Here is a 13,555-nt window from a genome sequence, read left to right on the forward strand (position 1 = left end):
GGGGTTAACTGGCTTGTTGACCCAGCTTCTGTTCTGGAGAACTCTGCAGCTCATTGTCCGTCCTCTGCAGTTAATGCAGAGAACTCGTTCAGAAGAAATGCAGGTCCCTGTGTCATACTAAGCTGTCAGAAACTCTCCCTTCTTGGGTTTGTAAAACCGATCCTCAGTGGAAACATCTTTGAGGGGTGCAGGCAAAAAGCAGGCATCCTGTCCTGTCCTGTCCCCCACTCTGTTTGATTCCAGATGTGAACCATCTCATCTGCGCATTTGTCGGCCATCAAACCTGAACAAGTGAAACCAGCCAGAGACAGCTTGAGCAAGGAGCTGCCCTCTGGGATGAAAGGCACAGGTACAATCACAGAGGAATGTGCTGCTTTTAATAAAAAAGCAGATGAAATCATCAACAATATCTGTCACATCATTCTGCATTTCATATTTGAAACAATACAAAAAAACTAATGAATTTTTGTCTTGGGCTGTTATGCCATTTCAGAGTGCACCATTAGTAAAGTACACAAGTTGTAAACCAAAACAGAATGATGGAAACCTCAGACCTCCAACACAAGCCAAAGCTTCTTTCTATGCCCACCTCCTAGAGTCCTGCTGGGCTGGCATCCCATCTCCACCAGGGACAAGCCGAGGCCGCTGAGAGGATGTGAATAAGAACGTTGTCCATCCCCTGTAACGTCCTGCACCGAGGAGGACACCACCCCTGACCATCAGGTTAAGGGCTGATCTATAAATATGTCTAAGCCCTTTTGGAACCCCCAATATAAAATTTGCTCCCACAAAATTCCACGTTAACTATCTGTTGTTAGAAGAAATGCAGAAGACACCACATTGTGTTTGAAATGGTGGATACTGTATGTGACTGTTAGTGATACATTTCTCTATACTTTTGATTTCCACAAAAAATTAAGGGGCAGATTTTAAAAGCCCTGTGCGTCGAGCCTATTTTGCATAGACTTGGCGACGCACGCAAGCCCTGGGACGCGCATATGTCCCGGGGCTTTGAAAAAGGGGCAGGAAGGGGGTGGGGCGTGGGCAGGGCGCTGGTCCAGGGGTGAGGTGGGGGCAGGGTGGGGGCAGGACCAGGCCTCCGGCACAGCGGCCGTGCCGGGGGATTGCGTGCTGGCAGCCGGCTGGTGCACACAAGTTACGCCTGCCAGAGGCAGACGTAAAAAAACAAAACAAAGGTAGAGGGATTTAGGTAGGGCTGGGGGGGGTGGGTTAGATAGGGGAAGGGAGGGGAAGGTGGGGGGAGTGGAAGGAAAGTTCCCTCCGAGGCCACTCCAATTTCGAAGCAGCCTCGGAGGGAACGGGGAAAGCCATCGGGGCTCCCCTAGGGCTCGGCACACACAAGGCGTACAAGTGTGCACCCCCTTGCGCGCACCGACCGCGGATTTTATAACATGCGCGCGCATGTTATAAAATCGGGCATAGATTTGTGCGCGCCGGGTTGCACCCACAAATCTACGCCCGTGCGTAAAATCTGGCCTAACTGTACTTCTATATCTGGGTGCATGGAATTGTTTTTTCCCACCTTTCTGACTGTTTCAAATGTAAAAGGTTCTTGTGCTCCCAAGTGCCATTTTCTTCCCAGATTGGCTCGGCCCACAGAGCGGTCACCAGTGCGGACAGTAGCGCTTCCTGCACCCCAAAGGAGACTTCTAACAGAAAGCTTGAGACTTGTCAGCAGTGGTGCTAGTCCAGGCTTCAGCCCTGGCTGCCGTTCACGTGCAAACCTTTTATATACATTCAATATTCAATCTTCTTAAAACAAATCTGCCATGGCAGCAAATCTTGCATTCACTCACCTCATGCTGCAAAGCTGAAGGCCTTTCCTTGGGAAAGGTAAATATCCGCAGGGGCAATAGACTGTAGGTTTGGGGGGGGGGGTGTAATTGTCTTGGGTAAGAGATCTACCAAGGACAAAGTATAACTTGCAAGGTGAAGGAATCATCTGACAGCCTCTCTCCTGGCTTTCCATCCCTCATCCTGTAATCTGAGGGGACAGCTGAACCAGAAGAGGCGAGGCACGTGCAGAGCAAAACGACCATTAGGTGTTCTGAGCTGTTAATGTTTTCATAAGAACATAAGAACATAAGAACCTGCCATACCGGGTCAGACCAAGGGTCCATCAAGCCTAGCAGTGGCCAATCCAGGCCATAAGAACCCGGCAAGTACCCAAAAACTAAGTCTATTCCATGTAACCATTGCTAGTAATAGCAGTGGTTATCATCTAAGTCAACTTATCCAATCCTTTTTTAAACCCAGCTATACTAACTGCACTAACCACATCTTCTGGCAACAAATTCCAGAGTTTAATTGTGCGTTGAGTAAAAAAGAACTTTCTCCGATTAGTTTTAAATGTGCCCCATGCTAACTTCATGGAGTGCCCCCTAGTCTTTCTACTATCCGAAAGACCTCCCTAAATTACGGTCTGCAAGAAGTCGAACCAAGAAACCTGGCTCCATCTCCTTCTCCAACAGGCGCAGGCTGTAAATCTGCTTTGCAGAGCGGCAGGTGTTAGCTGGACAGACGGCTGTTATTTCGAGGTGGACTGGATTTCTGCCATTGTAACATGGGAGGCTGTGATGAGCTATGGCTCTGCATTCCCCCTGGGTCAGTTGCAGCTCCTGCTTTATGGTGCATGGCAAGATGCAACTTTCTGTTTTCTTTTATCCTTGCATTGGCTTAAAGGTGCACTTTGTTGCCCTTTAATGACCTGCTGACAGCAGCTCCGCCATGTTCCTCACCGGACAGCAGAGGCTTTGAGTACAAGACGATTGTGTTACTGAAAAGAAGGCTTCCCTAGTGAGTGAGGTGCACAATGAACTGAAATCGGTGGGATCTGAGTTTTCACGCTCACACACGGATTTATCTGCTTGGTTTAATGGACGAGACTGCAGGCAATCTGCAAAATTGTCATCAAAGTAAGCAACACCTCCCCCTATTGCTCGATCACTTCCCACACCTTGCAAACTACTTTACTGAGAATAAATTCAGTCCTCAGGCATCCTGAGTGGCAGAGGGATTTCTCCCACCGGGCTCTGTTAGTCGATCCTTCTCTTCCCCAGTTTGTTAACAGGGCTCTTCCCTCCCCTCGGATGGATCAATAATGTGGCTTTTTCTCCTGGAAGGTTAACCCTGGCTCTCACTCCCAGCCTGCTGCATTGACTTTCTAGTCCCCTGCCCCTTTGCAGGAAAAGGACCTCTCCAATTACTGGGGCCCTGTGGGACCCTCTGAGCCCTGCATCTCTTAGCAAGGGCTGCTGCTCCAGAGATGGCAGTGGCCTGGCCACCATGGGAGTGAGGGAAAGATTTGTGACAAAACTACAAAGGATGGAGAAATAAGATGAGTTTACTCCCAGCATGGACTTAAGCGAGAAGGAAGAAAACAGCAAACCAGGAAATGAAAATCTTGTAGCCATATGGCCATCAAGATATACTTTGATCCTCTGGTGTTGGAGACCGATTGCCTGCTGTGTAAGGGTAATTTTAGGCAAGCTGGTTAGACCTCACGAAGACTTTGTACAGCAACTGGCCAGCTATGGATCACAACAGACTCCAATGATTGATAAGTATGAATCAATATATTGCATATAATGTAAGTGCAAAGATTGTACAAAGGCAGGACACTATCACCATGTGTTCCCTCATTCCTGAGACGTCCTGGCACCAATGTGCTGATAAAGAGCTGGGATGGACCCAAGGAAAATTCAGTGTCCCCGGGAAGTTCCCAGGGACACTGAATTTTATCAGCACATGAACTTTATCAGCACATTGGTGCCAAGAAGCTCCCAAGAAAGTCCCAAGCAAGAGACCTGGGAGTATTAATCATCCACTTTCATCAACCACACAACCAAGGACTGCTTCTATAAACTGCAGGTACTAAAAAGAATTAAACCACTTCTACACTTTCAGGATTTCAGAACTGTCCTCCAAGCCGTACTATTCTCCAAGATAGACCTCTGCAATTCCATCTTGCTAGCTCTCCCCGCCTCTTCCATGAAACCCCTTCAGATGCTTCAAAAAGCGGCGGCAAGAATCTTAACAAACACCTGCAGAAGAGACCACACCACACCCATCCTCATTGGCTACCAATAAGTTTCAGAATTCTACACAAGTCCCTCACCATCATCCACAAAACCATCCATAACCAAGCCCTCCTTGACCTTCAACTCCCGCTCAGAATACACACCTCGTCCAGACCTATCAGAGAAGCCTACAGAGGATCCCTGCACCCCCCCACCAAATCCACCCATCATCTAGCAAATAGAGAACGGGCCTTCTCCACAGCGGGACCAACCATATGGGACGCTATTCCCACTGAACTCAGACAAGGACCCTGCCTGGTGACTTTTAGAAAAAGGCTTAAGACTTGGCTATTTAAACAGGCCTTTCCCTAAATCATCGATCCGCCATAACTATCATTACCGAACTCCCAGCACACTGTAAATGTTTGTTTCTGTCATCGAGTTACTTTCTGCTTTGTCGCCTTCCCCCAGTTCCATTACCCCTGTTTCATTGTAATGTTTGCCTCTCACCTCTAGATTAATATTTAAGGTTATGGGTTTTTTTTACCCCGGTTCCTTGTAAACCAACATGATATGATTGTATCATGAATGCCGGTATAGAAAAGCACTAAATAAATAAACAAGTTCAAATGCTAAAGACTAATACAGATAGCAATGAGCTGATAATGAGTTATAACAATTGATGTCTTTTACCAAATGGGAGATCAAAGGACTGGTCCTGAAATGCCTTTGAAACATCTTCCTTGCAGAGGGATATATTAGGCATTGCATTTGCTTATTTTAGTTGGATGGGCTGAACAGACCGGAGCGTTTCAGAATCCCCGAGCTGGTAAAGTCCTCCAGATCTTTATGAACCAGGGGCGGATTGGGCTCGCGGGGGATCGGGCATCCCCCGGTGGGCCGATCGCTCCAGTCACGTGGTCTGCCGTGCGCGGCCGTGACGGAGCCGCGCTCGGCAGACCACGTGATGTGTCCTGGGCCGGCCTGGGCGGCGAATACCCGGGCCGGTCCGACATCGTGAATCCGCCGCTGCTATGATCACTGCCTTATATAGAGGAGGGTGTATAAGGGAGCTCTTCTTTTGTTCTTTATTGTTCTTTGATTAATGTTCCATCTTTATTTCTCTCCCCTTTACCTGTATTGATTTATGTACAGCTTACTGTGATACTGCATTGAATGTTATTACTTTGCTGATTTATTATCCATATATTTACAACATTTAGTAAGCTAAGTTTTGTTTCTGCATGTTCTACGATATAATATACCTCTTACGACCACCGTGCACACCTGATGACCATCGGCTTGCTTTATTATCTTCTCACCTGGCACCTACTATAGCAAAAAGAGAGTTGAAATGACTTCCCAGGCTGCAAGAGCTGAGGTCCTATTGCTGTGCCCCCTCATTCCGACCCAGACATCAAAACACAGCAGCAATTTGCAGGAAGCTTATGTCCCTCTAGCTTCTTGCCATGTTGCAGTCAAGGTGCCACGGGGCATGGGTCCTCCATCGTTTGGATGTTACAGGGACACCGATCTCACTTGCTGCCTGTGAGTCCTCGGACTACAAAGACAGACACGCAGCTCCTAGACATCCGTGTTTTCAGCTTTGGAATTCAGAGCTCGTGTGTGGCAGCAGGGATTCCTCTTCCTCTCCTCCGCAGAGATGGGAGTCAGTACGACAGAGAAACCTTCACAGCACACAAGACTCAGAAGGACAATTTGTGCTCCCGCACTAGAAAAGCCACAGAAAGGCTGGGTTGGTTAACGTGAGCTGTCATGCAATTTAAAAAGGGCACATCACACTAAAGGAGCGAGTAACATAAAATTAACTGTTCACAGCCTTTTTTTTTTTTTAGAAGTTATTGTTGTGTAGCTGGATGCTGCCTAATAACATCTCTAAAATAAGATGTAAATTGCTCTCCTGAAAGGCAGGCGTGTAAAATATTAACAGCCACGTAGGGTTCAGTTGGTGTCAATCACAGCTTTACAGAGGAATTAAAGACAAATCATTTATTTATTTATTTATTTATTTATTTATTTAACAGTTTTATATACCGACCTTCATAGTAAATAACCATATCGGACCGGTTTACAATTAACAAAGAATATAACTGGGGTAACAATTCAAGTAAACAAAAAGTAAACAGTAGGTAGGAATGAGTCAAAGTTACAATCAACAGGGTAAGAGAACTTGGAAGCTTGCAATAAGCTGGAAAGAAGATAAGGCAGGAAATAAATATGAAGTTATATCATAGGGCGCACGGGTTGAAGCTTAATGGTGCTTTAACCTGGAAGATTCAGAGTCCATTCGTGAAGTGTAATCACCATAACGGGTAAGCGTGAGGACAACTAGTGATTGTCTGGTGGGTCGGCGAAGGCTTGGTGAAAGAGCCAGGTTTTGAGTCTTTTTCTAAAAGTTAACAGGCAAGGCTCCACTCTAAGACTTGAAGGGATGCTATTCCATATGGATGGGCCAGCTATCGAAAAAGCTCTGTCTTTGGTCATCGAGAGGCGTGATGCTTTAGTAGGGGGAAATTTCAGGGTGCCTTTTAGAATATCTCTAGTTGGTCTGTTAGAGGAGTGGAGTTTGAATGGGATTTCCAGGTCGAGTTGAAGATGATGATGGATAGTTTTATGTATTACGATGATTGATTTATATAGAATTCTGAAATTAACTGGTAACCAGTGTAGGTTCCTGAGGATGGGAGAGATGTGTTCGCCACGACTGGTACTTGTCAGCAATCTCGCAGCTGCATTTTGTAACATCTGCAGTGGTTTGACAGTGGATTTGGGGAGGCCTAGGAAAAGGGCACTGCAGTAGTCTATTTTGGCGAACAGTAGCGCTTGGAGGATTGTCCTGAAGTCGCGGAAGAATAAGAGTGGTTTGAGTCGTTTTAGAATCTGTAATCTGAAGAAACAGTCTTTGGATGTTGTGTTGACCATTCTCTTCAGGTTTAGACGATTGTCTAGTATTACCCCGAGGTCTCTAACCTGCTTGCAGGTAATGTGAGAGATGTGTGAAGATGGTGGGGAGGTAATGATTTTGTTTGAAGAGATGTGGAGAAGCTCTGTCTTGGAGGTGTTAAGAACCAGGTTTAAACTGTTGAGTAGATTAGTGATGGATAGAAGGCAGTTGTTCCAATGGGTGAGCGCTTTTGAGATTGATTCTGTTATTGGGATTAGAATCTGTACGTCGTCTGCGTACAGATAATGAATTAGGTTGAGGTCTGTTAACAGTTGGCAGAGGGGGAGGAGGTAAATGTTAAAGAGGGTAGGAGATAAGGAGGAACCCTGAGGAACGCCTAGAGTTGATTTAGTTAGGGGTGACTCTTTATTGTTGATTTTGACTTTGAAAGTCCTATTGCTGAGGAAGGACTTGAACCAGTTGTAGGCAGATCCGGAGATGCCGATATCTGCTAGGCGATCCAGCAGGATGGTGTGGTTGACGGTGTCAAATGCCGCCGAGATGTCTAACAGGACTAACAGAAAGGAGTGTCCTTTGTCTAACCCCATGATAATGTGGTCAGTAAGTGAGATGAGAAGGGTTTCCGTGTTGCGAGATTTACGGAACCCATATTGCGACGGGTATAGGATCTTGTGGTCTTCAAGATATTCAGAAAGCTGGGTGTTTACCAGTTTCTCTGTTAGTTTAGCAACGAATGGGAGGTTAGAGATGGGTCATACCTAAGCTTCAGGCAGGTCACCAACCTGGTCCGGCCGAGTCACACCTGCTTTTGCCTGATTGCATCTCTGGACTTGTAGTTCCCTCTAGTTCTGAGAAAAGCTATTTGTAAAACGCCATCGCTGGGATAGGGCTGAAACCAGGACTGACTAGGTGACTTGGCTTCTCAGCCTCAGGTCCAGTTCCCAAAGTCAATGACAATTTTCAGTGCAAGCCCCGAGATCCCCACAAGGAAGTTCCACTATATCCACCCTGTCAGAATTGTGCAAATGTGGCCGCAGAGAGAAAAGATTTTAAAGAAAGAGGCAAGCCAAGGTGCTTCAATACCCAGCTCCCTCCTTGCTGTAGGTTGAGACTCTCATCCGGCATTTGGGTAGTGCATGCTGGGCAGTTGCCTGAGGTGCCAGGAGCTAGGGGGTGCCCTGGACACTGCAGCATCCCCCAACAGCAGATCCCATCCTGCCACAGCCGAAGAGAGGCCCGGGAGGGGGGGAGCACCCTCAGTTAGGGGGGGTGCCATTTGCCCTACAGCTGGCCCTGTGTGAGATTTCAGGAGACCTGGGCAATCGATGCATCACACATTCAGAGTGGCCTCCATCCACGGTGCCAGTTCCCTCCGCTGCTAGAGGATATGAACGGGGTGGGCCATACTGCCAACCTGCAGACTTTAAAAAACCCTATCTTGGAGAAGAAATTATGATTTAATGAGTCCAAAGCTTCTGCAATATTGAGCAGCACCGTGGGCATTCATTTTTCATAATCTACTGAAGGCAAAAAGAATGTGCTTTCATGTATCGATGTTATTTACGATTCTGTTTTCTTCAGATCACTGGCTTCCTTTCCACTCTGCTCAGAGAGCTGACTTTCAGCTGGCAAAGCTTCAGAATACGAATCCGTGAGGACTGGCGAAGGTTTGGCATCAGACGTGGCAGCAGTCGGGCAGATCCAGCGAGCCAGGCGCGCACAGAGGAGATGGGGCGCTCACAGCACCTTGCTTGGCCTTGCCCTTGCTGGTGAAGATTCGACATTGATTAATTCCATTTTGGAGCTCGGACGAGTAATTCTCGTCGCTGGGGTATTGCCGTGGGGGCGGGTTGCTGCTCAGCCTGATGTGTGCATTAAGTAGGAAGGGGAGCTTCTGAGTTCTGCTTGTCCTGAAATTAGTACAGATTAGCGGGGATGGAGATGACTGTGCACACGTTCCTCACGTTCCCAAATCTTCCCCCCTGCAGATAGGTTATTCCTGGTCCTCTCCCTGCCCTATATTTCTTTGCTCTTCGCTCTTTCCCCCCTTCCCCACCCCCTCTCTTCCCCCTGCCCCTTGTGCTTTCCATCTGCTTGTTTTCCCCTCTGCTCACCCTTTTTGCTGGTGCATTCCGGCCTCTTGCAGCTGATTGGTTCCGGCCTCTTGCAGCTGATTGGTTCCGGCCTCCTGCAGCTGATTGGTTCTGGTGACGACAATGAGCCAATCGGCAGCAGGGTTTGGGGAAGCCTTCCCGTCCATTCCTCCTCCTGCGATGGCCGCACTTCTGTGGGTCTTAGTGCCCACTCTGTGTGCCAGCTCCGTCTTTGGTAATGTAAATAAAATTTCAGAGTCTCCAGGTAGATCCCAGAGAGCTCCTACCTATGTAAATGGAAGACTCAGAAGCCTGAAAGAAAGACTGAGAAAAGTGCTTATGACCAAGGGTCTAAGAGCTGTAAATTGTGTGAACAGGAGTTGACGTGTTTTGAGATTCCCAACATATCCAGTCAGGTTTTCAGGATTTCCACAATGAATATGCATGAGATAGATTTGCATGCCCTGGGTCTCCAATGTATGCAAATCTATGTGATGCATATTCATTATGGAAATCCTGAAAACCCGAATGGTTAGGGGAATGTGGGCCACCCAGCTGCAGTGGTCTGAAGAAGGGGGGCTAACTCTGGGCCTCGAGAGCCACAGACAGGCCTGGTTTTCAGGATATCCACACTGAACGGGCACGAGTTAGATTTGCACCCGATGGAGGCAGTGCAGGCAAATCTATTTCAGGCCTGTTTGTGGCTCCTGAGGAGCAGAGTTGGCCCATGTGGTCGCATCGCCTTTGATAATTTCCCTGCTGCTCCAATGAAAAGGGCAGAAAGCATAAGATCCCTCTCCAGGAAACCCCAAATATTAAACTGCAGAGATTAACAGAAGGGAACGATCTCGTGGATGGAGAACTCCATCAGCCTGCCAGGATGTCATTGGATGCCAACCTGCAAGGACTCCAGTGCTGTCCAGAACCAGTCCAGCGGCCGGAACCAATCACCTCTGCAATAATTAATGCGGCCATTCTTCCTCTCACCACCCCCTTAACAAGAAGAAAGCAAAGCTGAAATCCAGAGAGATTTATCCAGAGAATACTGAAATGATTGGACAAGAGAGGAACGAATCCCCGTGTGCGCTGATTACGGGGGCAGCTGCTGGAGAGGTCCTGGGTGGTTGCAGCAGGCAACGCTTAATGTGCACAAAAGTCCTGTCAGGCCTTTCAACGCCGCAAAACCACTTTTGGAAACCCTGTTAAGCATCCTGTCCCCTCATGGGCTACTGAAGCAGCCAGAATCTGCCTTGGGGTATAGGAGTGGCTTCCACCCAATTTACATTTCATTTTTGTTATCAAGCTTTGCCCACACCCCACATCCCCACGCAGCAGCCAGGAACAGAGCAGGGAATTCCTTCCCTTGACATTAATTTTGTAGTCCCGAAGTACAGCAGAAACGCACCAGAAGGCTCACTGCATGGAGAATCGCTCTAGGCCAGACGCCAAGTGCCATGTGACCTGCTGACAGAGGGGATCTGGCTCGTCTTCCTCCTCTACCGCTTGCAGTGCAAGTGGTTAAAAGGTGCCCTGGCGGCACTGCCGTTCTCTGTCTCCCAGACGGCTGGTGACCGGGGGGGGGGGGGGGGGCCTGGACTACCCCCAGGGAAACCCTCCCTTCATTCCGGTGATGTCGGGCAGTGGCTGAACTCTTCCCGCCGCGCAGACTGAGCAGGAGCTTCCCCGCATGGAGAGGGTGCAAAGAATTCCAGTTATAGACTGGTTTGGTAAGAATGCAAGTGCACAATCCAAAAAAAAGAGAAAAAAAATCCCTAACCTTCAGTCAGAATGCGAGGCAGAGAAAGAAATTGACTCTGAGGGGATTTCATGATGATGAAAGAGAAAATCTAGTCCAGGAGGCAGAAATGTGAACGCTGCTCTGCAAATGCCAGGGGAGCCCATCACCAGTGTTATGTTACGTTTTCCAGAGTGAGACAAACACATCGCGTTATATACAGACGCAGGCGTGTGAGTGTGAGTGTGTGTTATTCTAGCAGAAAGGCCTGTGACATAGGACAGGCGGACACAGAGGCCCCAGCTCTCATGGCCTTCCCCCAGCCCACACCCAATCTCCCCTGCAGCACTGCCGGTGCCTCTCATGATGCTTCTGAACGTCCCTGAGCTGCTGGTCTCCAGGGCCCCGGCTGCCATGTGCTCCTGGCCTGCAGGGTTTGCCCCTGGAAGTCAGAGAGCAGCAGGGGGAGCCCTAGTTTTGGGGCAGCTTCAGAATTTGGTGCCTGCATTGCCTGTGCCTACATTCAGCCTTGCCTGGGCTGCTGTCTGTTTCAGTGGCAGACCCTATATAGTACTGCCCCCGCCTCCATGCATGCTGACATGCCCATATGCTCAGAACATACAGGGGCACCAAGATAGACAAATGTACATACAGAGCAGGATGAGGAGAGAATACGTAGGGGTAAATTTGCAAAGATAAGCAGTTCTGTGCCTAAGCAGAATGTTATGGACAGAGATAACTGCACTGTAAGCTCTATGGAGCAGGGACTGTCTCTTATGTACTGGGCATGAAGGAGAAGTAGTAGCACTGGTATTAGATAACTGGCCAGGTTTTTCCTTTTTTTCGATCCGAAAGTTCCTCAGTCTCCTTGGTGCTTCCATCTCAGTCAGAAGCAGGGCTGGGATCTCGTGTCAAGAGCCTTCGTTCAGAAATATCCAGGGAGTTTTACACATTTTATATTCCCCTCCCCCCCCCCCCCCCCCAATCTCGCCAGTCATTGCAGGGACAGTTCCTGTCCAGGGCCCATGCCCCAGGACTCCTTTCCAGAACCCTGTATTCCAGCCACTAGGTGACGCCATTGCGTGAGGACTGGGACTCCCTCCCTCCCCCCAGGGCTGTGAGGTCAGATTTTAAATCATCATTAGATGTGCAAAACTCCATCTGACTATCTGAATGGATGCTAAGCGGGCCTCTCAGTCGGAGGCTGAAATACCTGGTGCACTTCCTCACGGCAGATGCAGGCGTCTCAGTCCGTCCAATCGTAAACCATCACCGTAGCCCCCACCTAAGAGACGTGTGCCTTTCGGCTGTTTCTAAGACATCTGACCGCGCCCCTTGCACATCTGTACCCCAGCTCTAGATGCACAAGCATAGTGCAACCTTCTGAAAACGTAGCCCATAGTGCAGGCGTGCACAAGTACAGTCCCAGAGGGCCGGGTTTCCCAGGTCAGTGACCCCTCCCTGAAACAGGCAAGGGGGGGTCACCCTCAGACAGTGCAAGGTTGAGAGAAACGTGGCTGCAGCACTAGGATCAGGAGTCTTCCCTGGGGAGCAGGAAAGGCCCCAGGACAGCACTCACACCGTCTCGTAATAAAAACTGACCACACGATGAACTGGGATCCAAAACCTGAAGACAAAATCAAGTAAACTGCTTTCATGTAAATGTTTACGGGAAAGCGATATCTTAAGCTTACGAATGAACATAACCAAAGGAAAAAATCCGTACAACAGCAAGAAAATGTGCAGAGTTCCTCTCAAGCATCAATAGGCAAACAGGCTCAAGTCATTAGTAGAGAAAAATCATCCAAAGTCGGTTTCTCAAGCTGCTTGAGCATCACCAGCAGGAATTTGCACCCCTTTTAATCCCTATGGGCTTCCTCTCCCTTGGATCGTGTAATCCTCTTCTCGCTCCCCGACTCCCTGTTTGCTTGCACTCAGCCTCCCCGATGAATCTCCTTAGGGAAGTCAACTCTCCTAGCACTGCTTGCTGAGCACCTTCTGGAGCTCCCTCCAGCCCATGAGAAAGCAAACAGCCTTTCACGTGGAGAGAAAAGGCAAATCTGCCTTCTCCTCTGCTGCAGCCTTGTGCATGTGGAGACGCCTAAATACACTTCATAAAGACACCACCACCTTTTTTGGGATGAAGAAAATCGATCGAAAAACACTCTCCCCCCTCAGACCCTCCCATTGCTAGAATTGTCCTCAATTACAGATGAGCTTGTTTCTTAAAACAAATGCATGCAAATGTTTCCCCAAGAACATCCATCCTGCTTACTCTGAGAACCAGTATATGCCCGTGTTCCCTTTAAAAATCTTTTCATTAAAAGCAGCCGCCCGCATTTACACCTGCTAAGGTGCGTGCAGATACTTTCCAGGATTATCTGAGCACATTTGAAAATGCAAAAGCACGCACATAAATACAAACTCCTCTCAAACTGCACTCCCGGGAACGCTCCTGCAGATAAAAGTGCACACACGCAGGTCCTTCGCATTCCTCCCACGTGCATATCCGGCGGGCAACAGTGTAAAAGGCTGCAGGTGAGGCACTGTTATACCTGGGGAAATGTCTTTGAAAATTACTCTCCCTGGGAGCAATTGTCAGGTTTTATCTTTTTACATTGTTTATGCTTTTAGCAAAAAAATGATAAAGTTGTTTTATAACACAAAAAGAGATTCAATTAGCACAACGTTCGGCTATTTTCTGCATTTGTTAACCATGTGTCCAACACAGGTGCACGTATTTCTCCTTTTCACAGGAAGG

Source organism: Rhinatrema bivittatum, chromosome 11, assembly GCF_901001135.1.
Source record: "Rhinatrema bivittatum chromosome 11, aRhiBiv1.1, whole genome shotgun sequence".
Classification (NCBI taxonomy): Eukaryota; Metazoa; Chordata; class Amphibia; order Gymnophiona; family Rhinatrematidae; genus Rhinatrema; species Rhinatrema bivittatum.